Source organism: Geotrypetes seraphini, chromosome 1, assembly GCF_902459505.1.
Source record: "Geotrypetes seraphini chromosome 1, aGeoSer1.1, whole genome shotgun sequence".
Lineage (NCBI taxonomy): Eukaryota > Metazoa > Chordata > Amphibia > Gymnophiona > Dermophiidae > Geotrypetes > Geotrypetes seraphini.
This window is the reverse complement of record NC_047084.1, coordinates 144,758,831-144,779,724: the sequence shown is the minus strand read 5'-3', so window position 1 is coordinate 144,779,724 and position 20,894 is coordinate 144,758,831. Positions and strand designations below refer to the sequence as shown.

Sequence of the window (20,894 nt, the reverse complement as noted above, 5' to 3'; positions counted from 1 at the left end):
ACACGCCCGGACCTCCGGGCGGGAAGGCACCGGCGCATGCGCGGTGCGGGCATCTAGAAACTTTTAAGTTTCTACAAGCAACACGTGCTTGTGAGACGTCCGTACCGGGGCTCTGTCTGATGACATCACCCACTAGTGAGAATAGCTGCCTGCTGTCCCTGGATAACAACTGTTACGGTAAGTAACATTGCTTTCAAGTATAAACTTGTACAGATAGCAATGCAAGAGCAAATCAATACAAAAAGGCAATACATGGTTAACAAAGAACATGTCCCCTTAATCGCTCTAGTCCCCAATAAGTGAGATCCAAAAAGTAGATAGCGGAATAACAAAAAATTAATTAATCAATTGAAGATTACATGACTGATCAAGATGAAATCCAGTTGAAATAATACCTCTATAAACTTAATTAGGGCATTTAAGTAGTAACTTTATCCTGCTCCAATTGTGACAATGAAAGGAAAGTAGTCATCTGGAAAGGTTAAAAAAAACATATTTTTGTAGGAATAATGAATCACACATTTACATGGATAACGTAGGAAAAAAAGTTGCCCCTAAAGCAAGAACCCCAGGTTTAAGTAGAAGAAATTCCTTCCATCGACTTTGGGTGTCCCTAGCTAAATCTGGGTACATTTGTACTTAAAACCTAAAAATTCTTTCTGCATATATTTAAAGAAATTTTTCATAAGCCAGTTTTTATGGGGCCATAGAAACCGTCAATAATAATGTAGCAGGCGTGACAGATTCTGTGTCAAAAGGTTTAAGTAATGCTGTTACATTCATATCAGGAACAGCAACTTGCTGTTGAATTTGTGGTTTTCCCGGTAGTTAATATACTCGAGATAAAGGAGGTAATAATTCTTCTGAGATTTCCAATACGTAAAGAAAATAGCTCTTCAATAATTCCCTTGGAGTGTATAAAGCACTCCTAGGGAAATTAATCAAGCTAATATTTGAACGGGATGAATTTTCTAATGATTCTAATTTTCTTCGCAAATTAAACAAATTCATTTCTTGATTTATATTTGTTAATGAAGTTTCAAGTTTATTTAAGACTAGTCTTTAAGCCCGTTACATTAATGGGTGCTAGAGTAGATGTCTGTCTGTCTGGGTATATTTTTTTTCTTTGTCTCTCTCTTCTTGCACGCTGCCTATCTTGTCATTTTTATTTAAGATATTTTATATAATCACAATATCCAAATCCAATGCGATTTACAAAGATTAAAAATAGGAAAAAAAAAAATCCAACAAACAGGACATTAAAAACAATTATGACATAAAAATGCAATTGAGAAGGAGGGGGTTAAAAAAAATAGGATTAAATACAATTCCAAAATAAATGATAAAGGATGGGTAAGGAGACAAAAGGTTAGGAAACGTTACCCACTTAATTTCCATTTGTAAAGCCTTAATATCTGTCCCTTGAACTTTCATATTATCTTCCAAATGCTGAAAACGGGGATTAATTAATGTAGGCAGAGTAGCCACAAGGTCCCAAATTGATTCTAAAGTTACCTCCTGGGGTTTCTGTACCAGCGGCAAACAAAAACCCCTCCAGTTTCTTGCTTTCCTTCCATGTCGTTTCCTTGGGTCTTCTCGCCCCCATGCTGAATACCAATTTCAGAGACCAATTCTGGACTACCCTCCGAAGATAGGATATCCAGATCAGCTCTGCCTTCCTCGATCTCGCCAGCCTCCTGGATTTGCTGCAGCTGCTGAATCCCTTCAGGCTGCTCCGTCTGCGGCGAGCTGGTGCTCCGAGGGCATGGGGGCAGAACCTTAGCATCGGGGCTCAGTGTGGTGTCCAATCCCAAGGAGAATGCCGCTGATCCGCTTGCTCGCGGCGTCTCCAGCGGGAACGTCTCCGAAGCCAGCAACGAAGTGGCTTGCATCCAAAGTAGGAGGTCTTCTATGTTGCCGAGTCCGGTTATGGAAGAGCTCCGCGAGGCCCCAGCAGTGCTTTTCCCTCTCGGTTTCGGCATTGCTGGAAAATGTAAATTGGCTGCTAGCAAAGTTCTGTAGAGAACTCCCAGTCGTGCCTAACAGCCCAATCAGTCTGCAGCCATTTTGGATCTCCACCCCAGTAAGGCTATTCTTATGGAAGCTGGTTTGAAGATCAAACAGAATTCTTTTCAAATAGGTTAGTCATTGCAAGAAAAGTGGATGAAGCATATGAAGATATCAGGGGGACTATATTAAAAAATTTTTTTTAAACTCTTTTCTTTCCTACTGAGGTAGATAAATTATTTAAAAACCATTTGTATGCTCTCGAGAATGGACAGAATACCCTAAGGTTCAGTATACAATTCCTATCGACTAGAAAATATATTATCAAGGTAAGAACCCAATCTCTTTTTACACTAACCTGACCTTATTTTTATTCAATTACTTTGTTCAGAATCCAAGCCAAAGCAGTTTCCTGCTGTGGAAGTCCAGTTGGGGAACTTATAGCAGCCTGATAGTTACCTGCGGAAGACTTATGTTCTAAGCTCCAGTTAATCAGTGAACATTTGCAAGATCAAAATTATAGTTTTATAAATAGTAAAGGTGATCTTGGCCCTCATGTTATAAATAAAGAAGTTTTTACTAAAATGTAGTAAATTTTGCACTCGCACACTGATCTAAAAAATTAATGTACAGTATCTGCACAGCCTTTGTGATAGATGCAGGGGGGCATGTTCAGCATCCACCCTGCATTCACATGTGCAAGCAGATGGATGCTGCACTGTATTACATGCAGTTGCAGATAATATGGGAGCAACTGTGCTACCTGCCACTGCATTATGATGCAATGCATGACCAAAATAAATACAAAGGTTCCCACCAATCTTTCAGCCGCCCTCCAGAAGGCCCACCCTTCAATAGCAACAGATTTCAACCCTGCAGGAGAGAGTGTGGCGCAATGGTTAAAGCTAAAGCCTCAGCATCCTGGAGTTGTGGGTTCAAACCCACGCTGCTCTTTGTGACCCTGGGCAAGTCACTTAATCCCCCCATTGCTCCAGGTACATTAGATAGACTGTTCTGAGCTCCCCTGGGAGAACAGTATAGAAAATTGAATAAATAGTGTGAGAAGTTTCAGCCTCTGATAACCAGAGTTGGTATTGTGATGTCATAATGCCACATTCCACCAATAAGAGCTAACCTCATCAGTGATGTCACAATGGCTTGATTGTCCTATACTTGGCTCACTTTTACTACATTTTTATTTCTAGAGTGGCGCAATGGTTAAAGCTACAGCCTCAGCACCCTGAGTTTGTGGATTCAAACCCACACTGCTCCTTGTGACCCTGGGCAAGTCACTTAATCCCCCCATTGCCCCAGGTACATTAGATAGATTGTGAGTCCACCGGGACAGACAGGGAAAAATGCTTGAGTACCTGAATAAATTCATGTAAACTGTTCTGAGATCTCCTGGGAGAACGGCAAAGAAAATAAAATAAAATTTGCACTCCCAAAACTGTCTACCGCACAGTAAAACCAAAAGGGCTCCTGTGTTTTTCTAATTAATACTGTGGAGAACTAGGACAATAGAAGAGCACGGTAAGGGAGATGGTGCCATGAATGCTTCTTTTAAACTTCCCTTTAGAAATATTGTACCTGAATATTAATATGACCTTGAGCATTAAAGACAGCTCCTTAAAGAGCTTATAATTTTTAGAGGGTACCTGAGGCAGTGAAAGATGATCTTAAGGACTTGGAAGGTGTACTGGTATTTGAATCCTGGTTTCCCTGTTTTTGAGCCTTCTAGTCAAGTAATTCTTAGCTGAGTACTGTGCATGCCCAGCCAGTTTAATTTTTGGCATAATATGCGAGGCATGTACACTGCCTCCATTATATGTAAAAATGCATATATGTTGGGGCTATCCTGAAAGCTGGACTAGCAGGGTCCCAGAGAGCAATGTAGGAGCAAGATGAGATGCTCTGGCACACTCCCCCCTACCCTAATACTCTTCCAACAGGCATAGCCTGTCTTCGTTTCCAATTTCAGTGATTTATTATTTTGCTGCCTGCTTCTATGGATTTTTTTTTCCTCCTTATCAGTATCTCACTTATTTAAGTTCAGCTCAGAAGTTTCCTGGAATGACTGATTATGAAAACACTAGTGTTTTAGCCTGTTACATTCGTTACAGTAACGGGTGCTAGAATAGCCCCACCCATGCCCCACCTCTGACCCTGCCTCCCACTGATCCCAGTCCCACCACCTCACCTTTCATCATTTCCTTTGTACCCTTTTGGCCCTCCTGACAGTGTCTTTACTTACCCGAGGCGGCAGCAGCAGTCCTGACGTACCAACCTTTCCTCCCTCAGTGCCCCAAAGCAGCAGTGGTCCTACCATTTTCATCTCTCCCTTTCCCCCTTTCATACCCTCTACCATCTCTCTCTGATCCTGTTTCACCTCTGTTGCCATCTTTCCCTTTCCTGTCCCCATCTGTCCTTCCCCAAGACCATCTCTCTCTCCTGTCCCCTCCACACTCCCTGAAGTCTATTTCTCACGGTTCCCCTAGTAGCCCCTCTGTCCTTCTCATCCATTTGTCTCTGTCTCTCTCTCCTCACCTGCCTCTGCACAGCTCTCGCAGCTCCTCCTCCAGCCAGGTTTCAGCCATCTTCCGCCGCGGCCTGCAGGTGCCGACAGCCGCTGCGGCCGAGATCCGCCTCGGGGATTCCCGCACATGCGCACTCCTACCTGCGGTGCCCTACAGTGCACGGAAAATGGGAGCACGCAGGTGGGAGTGCGCATGCGCGCTTAGGGCTTTATTATATTAGATATTATGGCTAAGACAAGAAACACTCAAAATCACAAAATAATATTCATAACAATATGAACCTTCTTTAACATACTGTTGCTTCTTTCTATATTAAATGTTCTCTGTTTCACTTAACTCTCCTTAGTTTTTATTTCACTTGTATTGCTGACTCTCCCCCCTGTTTTTCATCCCTCATTCTCACTTTTCCATCTCTCAGCCTTTCTTTCTATTAGTCTTTCTCTCCATTTTTCTCATTTCAAACAACCTCCCTGCTTTAAATGTGCTGACTGCTTTGTACCCATAAGATGTTCACTCAGCATGTTCAAAGTAAGAAAAGGCACCTGTTTCCTCTGAATAGTACACGCTCTGGTGTATACCTCTCTTTGCATCCGGATTCAAAGGGACCAGAATAAACGTTCAGTAAGCAGGGCATTTCATCATGCATCCCACTTTTTCTTCAGAGCTCTCCTGATAATTCATACATCTCAACTGGAATTTGAACAGAGTGCAAGGTTTCAGCTAAGGTTACCTTTGTTTGCAGAATAATCTCTCTGTGCAAGGCCTTCACGTTTCAAGCGTCTCAGTTGGAGATTTGCAGCGTGTCCATCCGCATCCCTTTCTCTCCTTGCATGTTTGCGACTTCTTCCAGCCTGCACGCTGCATGTGACTGATGCGAAGCCCTCTCTCTGACGTCATAAACATAGAAGATGATGGTAGAAAAAGGCTACAGCCCATCAAGTCTGCCCACTCTGCTTACCCACCCCCTGTCTATGCTCTAATGACCCAATTTCCTTATCTTGACCCTCGTAGGGATCCCACATGGGTATCCCATTTATTCTTAAAGTCTGGCACGCTGTCTGCCTCGATCACCTGCACTGGAAGCTTGTTCCAATGATCAACCACTCTCTCTGTGAAGAAATACTTTCTGGTGTCGCCATGAAATTTTCCGCCCCTGAGTTTAAGCGGGTGCCTTCTTGTGGCCGAGGGTCCCTTGAGAAAGAAAATATCATCTTCCACTTCGACACGTCCCGTGAGGTACTTAAATGTTTCGATCATGTCTCCCCTCTCCCTACGTTCCTCGAGAGTGTAGAGCTGCAATTTGTTCAGTCTCTCTTCATACGAGAGACCCTTGAACCCCGAGATCATCCTGGTGGCTGTCCGCTGAACCGATTCAATTCTGCGCACGTGTGCGTGCTGCAGGCAGGAAAAAAAGACAAGCCTCGTCTGGGTTTGAGCTGCCTCCAACCCCGCAGGATCCCCGACACCACGAGGGGGGTCCCCATGACCCGAGGGGGCGTCCCTACGGGATCCCTGCCACCTGAAGGGGGAACCCGTGGGATTCCCATCGTCCCCGTGCAGCTCTCTATTTTAAAGCACCCATATCTTTGTCATTCCCTCTATAGCCCCCTACTCATCTACCTCATTCCCTTTGTAATTCCCTCCCTGAGCAGCGAGTATAAATTCACCCTTCTATCTTGTTTGTAAATTATTTTGAGCGGCACTGTCTCTTTATAATGTACAGTGCCACAAGTGCCTGGTAGCACTATAGAAATAAATACTGTAGTATTAGTAAGTGCTACATACAGTTTAGGGAAGGAGGAAAGGTGTTGCATTTCTGTGGTAGCTTAGCTACAAGTTTATCATGGGGGTTTGTGCCCGGACCAATGCTTTTTAACATATTTAACAATGATCTAGAGAGAATTAAATTTGCTATTGACGCAAAGTTGTTCAGGGTTGTTAAATTGCAAGAGGACCTCGTGAGACTGGAAGACTGGACCTCAAAATGGCAGATGATGTTTAATGTGGGCTCGTGCAAAGCGATGCATGTGGGAAAGAGGAACCCGAACTATAGCTATGTGATGCTGGGCTCTGTGTTAGGAAAAGGATACGTTGAAACCCTCAGTGCAATGTGCGGTGGCGGCTAAGAAAGCAAATAGAATGTTAGGAATTATCAGGAAAGGAATGGTAAGCAAAGATGAAAATGTTATAGTGCCCTTGTATCGCTCTAGGGCAGTGGTCTCAAACACGCGGCCCGCCAGGTACTATTTTGAGGCCCTCAGTATGTCTACCATAATCACAAAAGTAAAATAAAACAGTTTCTTGATCATATGTCTCTTTAGCTATAAATGACAATATTATTATTAAGACTTAGCCAAAAGGAAAGATTTATCAACTATAGAGTTCTACCTCATACAAAATTGTCAATTCTTTAATAACACATGAACTATTTTTTCAGAGGCCCTCCAAGTACCTACAAATCCAAAATGTGGCCCTGCAAAGGGTTTGAGTTTGAGACCACTGCTCTAGGGTATGGCCGCACCTTGAATACTGTGTGCCGTTCCGGTCGCCATATCTCAAAAAGGATATAGCGGAATTAGAAAAGGTACAGAGAAGGGTGATGATAAAAAGTTTGGCACACCTTTCCCATGAGGAAAGACTAAAGCGGCTGGGGCTCTTCAGCTTGGAGAAGAGACTACTCAGGGGTGGTATGATAGAGGTCTGTCAAATACTGAGTGGAGTGGAAAGGGTAGATGTGAATTGCTTGTTTATTCTTTCCATGCGATGAAGCTACTAAGTAGTACATTAAAAACAAATCGTAGAAAATATTTCTTCAAGCAAAGTGTAATTAAACTCTGGAATTAGTTGCTGGAGAATGTGGTGAAATCAGTTAGCTTGGTGGGGTTTAAAAAAAGACTTGGATAATTTCCTAAAAGAGAAGCCTATAGGCCATTATTGAAATGGCTTGGGGAAATCTACTGCTTATTCCTAAGATAAGCAGCATAAAATCTTGTTTTACTACTTGGAATCCGGGTTGGCTACTGTTGGAAACAGGATTCTGGACTTTGATGGACCTTCAGTCTGTCCCAGTATGGCGTTTCTTATGAAACCTGGCTTGTTCCTCTTAGCCAGATGCTTAGTGGCTAAGAAGCAGTTGGGGATTAAAGGTGGTTAATAACTTGGTCTGGTCTAAGGATTGACCCTGATTGGAGGAAGTTCTGATTCTGATTGGAGGAAGTTCTGCAAAAGCTTTAGTGGCTGCTTGTAGTTTCTTTACTGGCTTTCACGTTGTGAAAGTGTGTTGGATTGGAGTGTAAATCAGGGGTGTCCAACATGTGGCCCGAGGGCCGCATGCAGCCCCGTGAAGTATTTTGTGCGGCCCCGGTCGAGGGTGATGCAATGTTTTCCTCTGCTGCCCCCCTGGTGTTTACCATCTTGCCAGCTCCCTCCTCTGTTTTGCTGCAGCGTTTGCCCAAGAAACATTTTTTCCGGCCAATGCGGCCCAGTGAAGCCAAAAGGTTGGGCATTCTTCCTGGCCTTTGAAGTAAAGTCTTGTTGAGAGGGGATAATGGACAATAATGATAACATTTTATGTTCTGCAGAAATAATTCATTCTTGGCACTAGTAACAATTTCCCCCTGGATCAGATAGAAAAAGTTCAGCTTGGTTCATTTTACAACAGCATAATAGGACATTATATCTTAAATCAAAATGTAGTTCATTAAAACCTTGGATGGCAAGTAACTTGGTTTGTAAGTGTTTTGCAAGACAAGCAAAACATTTTATTAAATTTTAACTTGATATACAAGCAAAGTCTTGCAATACGAGCACATACATGCGTCACATCATCACAACCGAGCCAATGGTTCTTCTCTCTGACGCTGCAGGAGTGTAGTGACTTCTAAATGAGTGAGGTCTTGAAATACAAGTACGTATAGTATTTTGGGTTGTGGAACGAATCGTCTGAGTTTCCATTATTTTCTATGGGGAAATTTGCTTTGATATACGAGTGCTTTGGATTACAAGCATGCTTCTGGAATGAATTATGCTTGCAAACCAAGGTTTGACTGTAGTATAAATTTAAAATAGAGATACACATTAAAATTTGCATACAATCTCTGTCTTTTATCTCTACCTTCACAAAGGTCCAGGACAAGAAACTGATCATGCTCCAGAACCAGACATTTAAATACTTTGCCATTTTTGTTAACAATGACATTTGGAAACTTTTGTAAAGCTCCCAATGTCCCTAAAGATGACACAGCCTCTGGACATTTACTTGTGTCTGATTTATAGTTGTGATGCATGGCTGTGTATTCTGTCTGGAGTATTCTAACTCAACGAGTAGTAATAGCTTAAGGGTGGAAATGAAACGCAGATAACGAACAACCTGTAAAACAGTTCCCAAAAATACATTTCTCCCTCCATATTCGTGGGGGTTAGGGCCAGAGACTGCTCACCAATACCAAAAAATTGTGACTAACTTTTCGCTTTCATAACACCTACCGATCTCTTATTCAGATGGTGTCTTCATCCTCGTCATCTGTACATGTCCTGCAGGCAGTGCAGGAGGAGAAGACAGGATAAGTGAGCACCAGGGGTCTCCTCAGGCAGTGGAACTGGATCTTTGGTGTCTTCATCCTCTTCATGTTCAGTATGCAGTGCCGGAGTAGGCATTCTCTTCCAAAATAGAGAGGTTTCATCAGCATTGAATGCCTGCTCAGGTTCATATCCCTTCTCTTCAATAATTTCCTTAAAGGTGGCAGAGAACTCTAGCTGCCTCTTCTCCTGTCACTTTCACATTACATAGGCCATACCCGTGCCGGAATTTATCAAACCACTCTTTACTGGACTGCAAGTACTTAGATTGCGACAATTTACCTTCCTCTTTCTTCAAGATATACAAAAACTTTCTCTCCTCTTATCAAAACAGAGTCTACAGGAATTCTCTTCTTAACAGCAATCCTGCACCCACCTAAATATTGCAGTTTCCACACGAGAGAGATAGCTATCTCGCACAACATGTAATGTCTTTGCACCTGCCACTGAGCTGCAATGGCTTTACAGATTGTCTTTTCTTTATGTACCTAATGGTATATTCATTAATGCCATAATGCTGAGCAACGGTGGAGGCTGACTTTACAAAGCATATCCAGTAATTCACCCTTTTCTGGTAAGGTCTTCATTTTTTTTTTCTATTTTGGGGCACTTTCGTTGCCAGAGAATATGGTGAAATCAGTTAGCTTAGCGGGGTTTAAAAAAGGTTTGGATAATTTCATAAAAGAGATGTCCTTAGGCCATTACTGAGATGGCTTGGGGAAATCCACTGCTTATTCATAGGATAAGAAGCATAGAATCTGTTTTGCTACTTGGGATCTAGCTAGGTATTTGGGACCTGGGTTGGCCACTGTTGGAAACAGGATACTGGGCTTGATGGACCTTCAGTCTATCCCAGTATGGTAATTCTTATGTGCTATAGAAAGTGCCCCAAAATGGAAAAAAAAATGAAGACCTTACCAGAAAAGGGTGAATTACTGGATATGCTTTGTAAAGTCAGCCTCCGCTGTTGCTCAGCATTATGGCATTAATGAATCTACCATTAGGTACATAAAGAAAAGACAATCTGTAAAGCCATTGCAGCTACAGTGGCAGGTGCAAAGACAATATTCTCCTGCAACGAATTCCAGAGTTTAATTACATGTTACGTAAAGAAATATTTTCTTAGCGTGCCCTGATGATACATTTGCCCAGGAGCCTTACGCTTTGTAGCCAAACTACGAATATGGAGGGAGACCTGACCTGTTCTGAAGGAGAGGCAATACCAGATATGGGTAATGTGTATCTCTGGTGTAGTAGCTTCAGCAAAACTCAATTCACACATTTCTCCAGTGATGGCGTTTGAACTTTCCTCTCTGCATTCCCCAGCAGGATTATTTGGGCACACAGGCTTTCCCACCTCCTTTAGTTTGCTCGACCACACTGAGGCAAGTGCTGAACTTTTTCTCATCACTCCAGGTTGATCTCATTCAGGGGGCGGAGTCAGCAAGATGAAAACTGTGAATAATCGAAGTTGCGAGTACCAAACTCACAAATATGAAGGGAGAAGTGTATATTAACAAGTTCCAAGTTTATTAGAAAAAATTTTTAAACCGCTTAATCAGATTTCTAAGCGGTGTACAATATCAAAATTTACATAAAAACAGTTTAAAAGTCAGGGATACTAGACAAAACCAAAGTGACTTAATAAAACACGTAATAAGACATATAGACTTACTTTAAACGTTAGAAAAGAAAGGGAAGAACTACAATCGTGAAAGAAAAAGCAAAACAAAAAAGGAAAATACAGTAGGTTAGGGTAAAAGGTGATAAAATTTCTTTGTTTTTGTCCTTAAAAGGACAGTTATTGTCCAAAGGCATCTTGGAACAAGAATGGTTTTAATTTTGACCAAACATATTTGTATTTTCTAAGTAGGTCGAGCTTGGAAGATGTTGGAGTGCTGATTTTGAATCCTCTCGGGTCATTAAGGGGAGGGATTTTTATTCCCATATACCTGTTAGCAGTTGTCGTGTCGCGTATCATCAGAAGTGTTATAGATTCTAGTTTTAAGTTAAAACGTGTGTATATTAGGACAAATGATTTTAATAAAACGTGCTGTGTTGCAGTAAAAATAGGTAAGTAATTTAAGTTTAAGTTTTCCTCACTGCAAGCAGAGAAATTTTATCTCACGTGAAATACCTCCCGCCCCCCGAGTGTTCTGAAATCTGGGGTCAGCATGCTGAGGCTAGTATTTGATCGTAGCTGGGGATTTGCTGTCTGGCAAATAAGATAAACTGGCAATCTAGTGCTGATGGTCAGTGGGGATTTTTTTTATATATAAAAAGACTAAAGATTGCAGGTTGTAGCAGAAGTTGCTTCTCTGTGCCCAATTCAGAGTTTCAGCTGGGAGTCTCCAATAGACTACAAAAAATTATTTTAATCTGTTTGACTGGAATTGTGCACGTGCCTGAATGGGTAAATTACAGAGATTTTGTAGATGCTGCCAATTTGTTCTTCAGAGTGTTATTTTTTGAAAATTTAGATTTAAGTTATAGTTTTTCAGTAGTAGCTAAAGACGCATTATATCCAGGTACAGCAGACTTGTCTCTACCCCAGAGGGCTTACATAGTAAATGACCGCAGATAAAGACCTGAGCATCCCTGCAGGAAGGAGGAGAGAGAAAGGAAGATACAGAGATGGACGGTGAGCACGGAGAAAGAAGAAAAATGTCAAATGGGCAGCAAACTCATCACTATTGTCATACCTTTTACTTCAGTTTTATCCCAGATTACCACTAAAGTTGAAATCGTAATGACACAGATGGATTCTTGGATGCAAAAATTTAAACTCAAACTAAACACTGGCAAAACACAGTTTTTTTTTTGTGGCGGCCTCTAGTAAAATTCTCTTTGAACCTTTCATTAGCATAAATTCAACTCTATACATAATTCATCCAACGATAAAAATTTTCACCTAAGTCCTTTAGAAAATTGTGCCTACAGCGCCCAAGTCTTTTTCTGCTCCTAAATTTGCCTACTTTGGAGTTAGGCACCTATCTTTTGTAGAATTGCACCTAAGAAGATAGGTGTCTATCATCCAGTTAATTTTTATTTTTTTCAATTAAGTTAGGCCTTCTATAGAATTTCCTCCTATATGCTTTTCTATTCACTTATTTCTTTGTTTTAGATGTTTTATAAAGGTTAACTCCTGATGAAGGCAATTTTGTATTGCAGAAACTTGGATCCTTTTTGGGTTTATTTAATAAAGACAGTTATGAAGCTAATAAAAATATTCTATAAAATATTCTTTATTAATCCAATCCAATCTAGGTTTTTATACCGGGTCTTCCCTATGATATGGCTCGACTCAGTTTACAATAATTAATTCTTTACATAAAAGCAAGATCATTATAATTAAAGTATACTGAAATGAGGACATTATTATTTGAATCTTCAATATAAATTGGGAGAATCTATTAATGATTTCTGAAACAGTAGTGTTTTTAAGGATTTACAAAAACTTTGAAGAGAGGGTAAGACTCTAATTTCAGAAGGAAGATCGTTCCAAACTTTTACAAAGACAAATGCAAAGAAGTGAGAGATATAGCCAGTAAAGAGCCTTCAAAAGGGGAGAAACATGATCATATTTTCTTTTCCTAAAGATCAATTTGGCTGCTGTATTTTGATCCCTCAGTTAAACCATCTCGATTGCCCTTTTTTTGTGTGTTCCCCGAATCTGGCTGCCACCCTTAAGCAGTCACTTGTGAAAGCATCTTCTGTAGCATTCCCAACTGACCCGGAGAACAGAAAACCCAATTTAGATCTTGAACCACGAATTGGTCTTTAACATTTGATACTCAACTTGACACGTTGGTTAAAAAAGTTTTTGTTTTGTAGAAACTTCGTACTATTTCGTCATTCAGGCTATTAGTACAATCTCTGATTCTGTTGCAGTATCATCTATCTGGGTTCCTATAAGAAGACTATTAAATGGATGAGAGTTAATCAAAATACAGCAGTGTGTTTAATTTTTGGTCTGAAAAAATCGGAACACGTCACACCTTACTATTGGAAATTACATTGGCTTCCAGTAGACGCGAGAATAATTTTTAAATTTGCTTGCTTATGTTATTTGGTCTCATTCCGAACTATCTTCTAAAACACTATTATCAGAAATCAATCTGTGAACTCGTGGTATAACATTATTTTCTTTTCCGTCTTTAAAAGGCTGTACATGTAAAAGACTCTTCGAACGGACTTTATCAAGCAGGTAAATGGAATAAGAATTGAAGTGGTTTGATTATGTCTTCCTTTTCCTATCAGGATTTTAGGAAATTATTAAAAAATTACTTTGATAAATTTGTATAGTGAATTGCTAATCTAATGTATTCTCGATCCTGAAAATGTGTTTCTACAGTCTCTCTTGTTGTAAACCGCATTGAACTGAGGTATTGCGGTCTACAAATAAAGTTACTATCGGTATTTATTATTATCTTACACAGGGCCAACTCAATGTAATTTTTTACCTTACCCAATGTGTATCCAGGGCTTATATATACCAGTAGGAAGTGGTAGAATAAGCTCTTATGTAGTAGACTTTTTACTGAGGTGCAGTAGCTAATTTTTTGGCGCGTGCTAAATGCTAACGCGCACCAATTCGTCCGTAGGATATAATGGATGCGTTGGCACACATTAGCGTTTAGCGTATGCTAAATCGGCTAACGCGCCTTAGTAAAAGGACCCCTTATTTATTTAATTTCACTTATAACCCGCTTAACCTTTTCCTATCGTAATACATTTTATGTTACGCTGGTTCCAATCGTAATTATTTTAGCAAAGTTTTGTATTATTTACCGTTATCATTTACGGCTATTGTAAACATAATGTAAATAAGTTGTAAGCCTGTAAATTCAAATATTTTGTGTTCCTGGCTCTTTATTAGTATGGGACATACGATGGCAACGACATTTTTGGAATGTCCCGTCATCCGGGACACACGACAGGAAAAAGTTAAAAACCTAAGCGGCTCCCAATAAAACATACATACATAATAAAAACAGATGCAACAGTCATTGTACATACAACTAATAAAAATTATCCTACTCAGGATATCTCTTCACTATATTACCATGATCGAACTGTCAAAAATATATACTTCAGACAAATGCTTCAATAAAGAAATGTAACATTCCTACACAATCTAATTATTCCTGAAACACCATTCCACAAAAGTGGTCCTGCAACAGATAAAGAGGATTTTCTGGTATAACATATTTTATCTTCTCTTTTTCGTATCTCTAATAACATGCAGTTGTCTGATCTTAATGACCTAAGGTCTGTATAAGGCCAAATATTTAGTAAAATACTCTGGTAAAGTACCATAAATTCCTCGTTGAACAATCTTAAGAATTTTAAACTGTACATAGAGATGTATTGGTAACTAGTGGAACTTCTTTAAAATTGGAGTGATATGTTCAAAGTGGGATTTCCCCATCAAAGTCTGGGCTGCTGAAGTCTGTACAATCTGCAAAGCTTTCATACGTAGTCCTAAGTAAATACTATTGAGGGTTGGAGACCACAATTCCAAGTTATAAAGCATAAACTTCTATTTCCATGTAGGTGCTATGTACCCTGAGAGAGGCTAAACCAGACATAGGCCTGCTTAGTTTTTTAATTCGGCCCGCAAAGCGCTCATTTTGCACATGGGCCAGACCATAAAACTCAACTTTCCAAATTACCGGTATTTCCACCGCTGCGTTAACTGCAAGGGCAAATAACCTCGAGCTGGAAGGCTAAGAGGAGAGGGACGATGGTGCCCTGCCCTGCCCTGCCACCTGTCCCAGAGTGAACGCAGCCAAATCGCCTCCAGCAAAGCAATTTGGGGGGGGGGGGAACTCATTTTTTAAAAAACTAGGTGGTGTCGGAGGGGACGGGTATTTTCTTTGAAGATCCTCCTACCCCCCACTCTTCCTCGGTCACAACGGAGATGATCTGTTTATCTGTTACCTGGCCCCTCTGTCAAATTTAAGAACCCATTGTGGCCCACGAGTCAAAAAGTTTGCCCACCCCTGACTTAGGAGTTTTCTATTTGTTGGGTCTTGTTTTCTTTTCCATGTTAATTCCAGCTCAGTATTTAGTATGTAATGACAGTACTGTGGGGGAGAATGGTGGGGAGAAATCACCATCATAGCCCAAGTGAATAAGTGCATAGCATGATTATGAGTTGGGAAGCACATATGAAAAGATAACTAGTGATAATCAGCATGGCTTTCCATTACTTCCCATTATTCCACAACCTGTGGGATAGTTGCATCCATCAACCAAGAACTGAAAACTGAACTGAGACTTCTCTCTTGGCATCCAGTCCAGCTCCCCAGTATTTTTTTTCTCCTGCAGGTGGATAGGCACATTTTTTCAGTCTTTGGTTCTGAATTGGCCCCTTGTCCAGTTTGTCAGGTAGACCTCAGTTGAGGTTTGTGAGTGGCTCGAGTCTGCAGATTTATTTCTGAAGGTCTTCAGATTCCTATCTCTGGTGCCCTATGAGTTTGCTTCTCTCTCCTGTCTCCTGTGGAGCTCTCCTTTTCCAGCACAACTTTTTAAAAATTATTTTAAAGGAGAGAGAGGTTTTTTAGAGAGCGTGGGACACTACTTCATTCCTGATTCTTCCTCATCTGGAGTAAGGCTTGTGGAGACTTTGGGGAAGCAGCCAATAGTGGTAAGGCTAACTAAAGTTGTCTCGGAACTGCTTGGAGGGCGCAAGTATCATTTGGTGCAGACGAGGGATCCCTTCTTGCTGCTTGGGTCTGTGTTGTGCCTTGCTTGCGACTATTGGGGTAGAGGCAATTAAGCAGTTTTCTGTTGTGGGACCTGCTGGCCGACATCAGGACATTGCCGTGTGTTCAAGCAGGGGATCTTGCAGAACATAGAAGAAACGGTTGGTGGCAGATTCCATGTGTGCCGGGGTTGGGGATCTCAAGTTTTTCACAGGTCTGGTACATAGTTTATCACAATAGAGCTTGGGAACCGGGTGCCATTTTGTCAGGCTCAACTAGCAGTGAGGAACAGTTTACTTGATCATGTTTGGGGCACAGCCACTATTTTACAGCTTCAGGGCCTGACAGAACTGCTTTGAGCTCTGCTTTCTCTCAGGAATTCATTTCACTTTTACATCCTGCCTGTTTATTAAAGAAGGGCAGTCAGATTTGCTGCATAGTGCTTCAGTTTCTCACCCTGCTAGCTCCTAAGAGATCCCATTTAGACCTCCGAGAATAGGCAGATGAGGCCGTCTCTGATTCTGCCTCTTTATCTAATGTGGCCTCGGTCTCTTCGGAGGAGCCTTCGGTGAAGGAGTCGTTAGAGGAGGGAGATGACCTGAGTTCTCAGCACTTTTATTTCTAAAGCCCTGATGGTGCTTTGCATTGAGGAGCTTTCAGCTTTGGTGTCAGGAGTTCCTTCTTTGTCAATCATGAGAGGTCTTTAGAGGCCTTTTTAAGGCCTTCCCAATGCAACCAGACATTGAGGATCTGATTACAGCAGAATGGGTCTCGCTGGATGTGGAACTAAAAGTGAGATGGGCCTCTGGAGGAGAAAGAGAAATTGCAGCTTCCCAGGGTGTACTTCTTCTTTTATCAGTAACTAAGACGATCACCTTGCTGGGAAGCTAGAGAAGGCTTGCTGAAACAAGCATGTGAAGTGGCCTCTTTGGACCTTCAAGCGGCAATGCACAGCTTAATCATGGCAAGAGCGTGCCTTAAATGGCATCAGCAGTCTGCATCACAAAACATGCGCTATAATGCCCAACTGGAAGTTGGGTTTGCCTACTATGTGGATGCTGTTTGACATGTTATGGATTGCAGTTCGCAGTATGTCTGTCACGGCACTTCAGCAACTCTGGTTGTGGCATAGGGCAGTGTGAGTCATGTCTAGTTAAATTTCTCTTTCGGGCAAGTGGTTTGAAGAAGATCTCTGTAACTTGGTGAAAAAGCTGGGGAAGACCAAGCCACAGCAGTTGCCGGAGGATAAGCCAAAAGTCTCTGGTTGTCCTTTCAAAGCTCTCAAGCTCTGTTTTAAAACAGCAGACGGTACTGGCTTGGCTGTCAGCAATATGGTCAGAAGTCTCACTTTTCAGGTGTACCAGTCTTCCTTTCATGTGGACAGACAGTACTTCCAGCCCACTAGAGCAACCAGTGCAAGAGATCTCAAAGGACTAAATTGCTGCCTCAGTGTGTCCCACTCTTGCATGGAAATACTGAGCACTGAACCTCGGTTCAAACAGATGAATTTCTCACTGCTCTTGATAGCATATTCCCACCTGGCTGCCACATCGGAGATTTCTTCATTTTACAGTACTGGGCTGTTGCTTCCAGTTCAGGTTTTGCCGTTTGGTCTCACCACAGCGCTAAGAATGATGGCAGCTTTCCTTTGGCACCAATTTATGGCTTATTCATGCATCGTCGTATTTGGACAGCGTGGCAGTCATGGAAAATATGTCTTCTACAGTTATTGGGTTGGGTGATCAATTTCGTGAAGAGCAGACTGACTCCACCACATAAAGGTCCTCCCTAGGGCTACCTTTAGTCTAGTGGCCTGTTCTGGACAGCGATTCCCAGTTGCTCCTGCCTTCACTGGTTCTTCAGTCAAAATGGCTGTCAATACTGACTACAACAGCCTTTCAAGACTGCAGTGGGAGTTCTTGGCAGCCATTTTTATATTGGAACTAGTATGAATAAGAACAATCACCAGGGAAATGGCTTTGATAATGAGAGTATCTGAAATTTCTGTGGCTCAGGCAGTCCAGTGGATCCATCTTCTAGTCTAGGGAAAGGGTATATAAGAATAGCCTTACTGAGTCAGACCAATGGTCCATCAAGCCCAGTAGCCCATTCTCACGGTGGCCAATCCAAGTCACTAGTACCTGGCCAAATTAGTCCTTAAGAGCCACAACTCAGGCAGATATTCCGAATTTCTGCAATGAATATGCATGAAATCAGTTGATATACAATGGAAGCAGTGCACACAATCTCATGCAATTTCATTGTTGAAATCTGGAAACACCTGAGAGCTATATTTGCCCACCCCATTCATAGGTTAGTTACATCTGCTAATTGGCTACATAAGAAAAGCATTGAATTCCTGAATGATACAGGATAATTAATAATAATAATAATAATAACTTTATTCTTGTATACCGCCAACAATCTTGCGACTTCTAGGCGGTTCACAACGAAGAGAAACTGTACAGACAGCGACTTACAGAGTATAGCTGAGAACATCTGATAGTAACAACAGTGATAATAATAGCAACAGTTTATATACTGCAGGACCGTGAAGTTCCGTGCGATTTACAATGAATTAGAGAAATTCCATAAATTGAATGGAGCAATCATAGTTAGAGATCGGAGGTTAACAGTTTACAAGATCAGATCTGGGTGGGATTACGAAGGGGGCTATTGTCCTGAATCGTTACCTAGGTATTTCGAGAACAGGAATGTTTTTAGGTGTTTTCTAAATTCACCATAGTTGTTTGTGTGTGTAATTAGTTTTTCTAAGTCTTTGCCCCATAAGGCTGCTTGATACGATAGAAGTTGTTGATGGTATCTCTTATATTTGCATCCTCTAGCCGGTGGGGAAACGAATTTCAGGTGTGTTCTTCTCTCATGTCTATTGGTTGAGAATGAGAAGAGGTCTGTTATGTATTTAGGGGCTAGGCCAGATAATACCTTGAAGCAGAGAGATCCCAGCTTGAACTTCGTACGTGCCTCCATTGGCAGCCAGTGCAGGAGTCGGTAGGAAGGGGTTATGTGATCGGACTTCTGCAGCCCGAAAATCAACCTGACTGCTGCATTTTGTATCAGTTGAAGTCTCTGCATTTGCTTCCGGGGGATGGCCAGATGGGTAATGTTGCAATAGTCAAGGTGGCTTAGTATTAGGGATTGTACTAGAATTCTGAATGCTGAGGCGTCGAAGTATGCTCTAATGGACCTAAGTTTCCAGAGAGTAAAAAACCCTTTTCTGACTAGGGAGTCCACATGGTCTTTCATAGTTAGACCTTGGTCCAGTAATACCCCCAGAACCTTCATTGTTGGTTGAATGGGGTAGTTAAGATTGTTAATGTGTATTGATTTTGTCGTGATATGTGGGTGTGGCGAGGCTATAAAGAATTTAGTTTTATCTGAATTGAGCTTCAGTCTGAATTCTGTGGTCCATTGTTCCATCAGGTTTAGCGCTTCTGTTGCTGTGGGGGTGATTTCAGAGGGAGACGTGATGAACGGGATAATGATTGTAAAGTCATCCGCATAACTGAATACTTTTATACCCCGCCGGGCCAGCTGCATGCCTAGTGAAGATGTATAGACGTTGAAGAGTAGTGGGGATAGTGGGGACCCCTGTGGAACGCCTGATGGATTTCTCCATGTTTTAGAGAGGTTGCAGTTGAAGCGTACTTGATATGTGCGGGTTGTGAGGAATCCTCGGAACCAGTCGAGTACCTCGCCTCCGATGCCGATTGCGTCTAAACATTGTAGCAATTTTTCGTGATCCACCAAGTCGAAGGCCGAGCTCATGTCGAATTGCATGATTAAGGCATTATGGCCCTTGCTGAATAAGTTGCGTAAGTATTCAAGGGTAGCTGCAATCACCGTCTCAGTGCTAAACAGAGGTCTGAAGCCAGACTGGGTTTCATGTAGTAGCGAGAACTGATCAAGGTAGTCCATCAATTGGGTATGTACTAAGCCTTCCATTACAGAGAACATGGAATGGTTTTCTGTGTAAATCATTGGTGAAAACTTGTAATGCCACTTGTCTAGAACCAGATGGCCCTGTAGTTAGATCTTGGAATAGCATTAAAAAAAACCCTAATTCTTGGTGACTTATGCTTCTTTCTGAACGATCTTTAGACGAGTTCCCTTTTTGGCTCTTCGCAGATGTGGAGTAGCAAGTGCAGTGTTTTTTCACACTTTATTCTGCGGTTTCTGTGACTTTGCACAACGAGTAGCATTGAGTTGCTGAGCTGAGAGAACAGGTGCTGTGGGCCAGCCTCCGATGGAATCTTCTTCAGCTTGGTGATGCTGGGGACAGAAAGAGCAGGGTCACCTAAAGATAGATTTCCTCTGGCATTGCAACTGGGAGCAGATTTCCTTAAATGGGCCGAGCAGCTCAAGCGATACCATGGAGCAAGTGCTGCTGCTGAGCAACAGGTGGCAGTGATTAGCTGACGCGAGAGGCTGTGCCAAAGGTAAAATGACAGGAGGGCAAGGGAGCTGCCCCAAAGAGGTTTTTTTATATACCCAACCCAAGTGCAACTTGGACTGAATAACTCCAAAATGAACTGTCTTATTATCATTCATCAAAATCTGTTAAAAGGAGGCAGTGAAAGAGAAATCTAGGTTCTCAGTACAATAAAGCTGTTGCTGTTGACACACTAATTGCTCTGTGGCAGACGTTTTGCTTTTTATTTTTCCTGGTTTCTGGTGGATTATTAAAAAAAAAAAAAGCTTCATAATTTTATTGGCGGGGGAGGGTGTCTCTGGTTTTATTGTATAAATCAGGGGTGTCAAAGTCCCTCCTCGAGGGCTGCAATCCAGTCGGGTTTTCAGGATTTGCATGAGATCTATTGGCGTACAATGAAAACAGTGCATGCAAATAGATCTCATGCATATTCATTGGGGAAATCCTGAAAACCCAACTGGATTGCGGCCCTGAGGAGGGAGTTTGACACCCCTGGTATAAATGCAGTTTTAGAATATTAGGGGAAGTAGTTTTGGTCCTGGTAGATACAGTAGCTTCCAGGTTGTACATTGTTGATATCTAGCTCCGTAGTGTGATGACACTCATGAT

The 20,894-nt window shown here is 41.7% G+C and overlaps 1 protein-coding gene across 6 annotated transcripts in view; it reads left to right on the top strand.

Annotated features, from left to right (window-relative positions):
• Positions 1–20,894, top strand: part of ELF2 (E74 like ETS transcription factor 2) — a 235,192-nt gene that overhangs the window by 152,487 nt on the left and 61,811 nt on the right. The window lies entirely within an intron of this gene.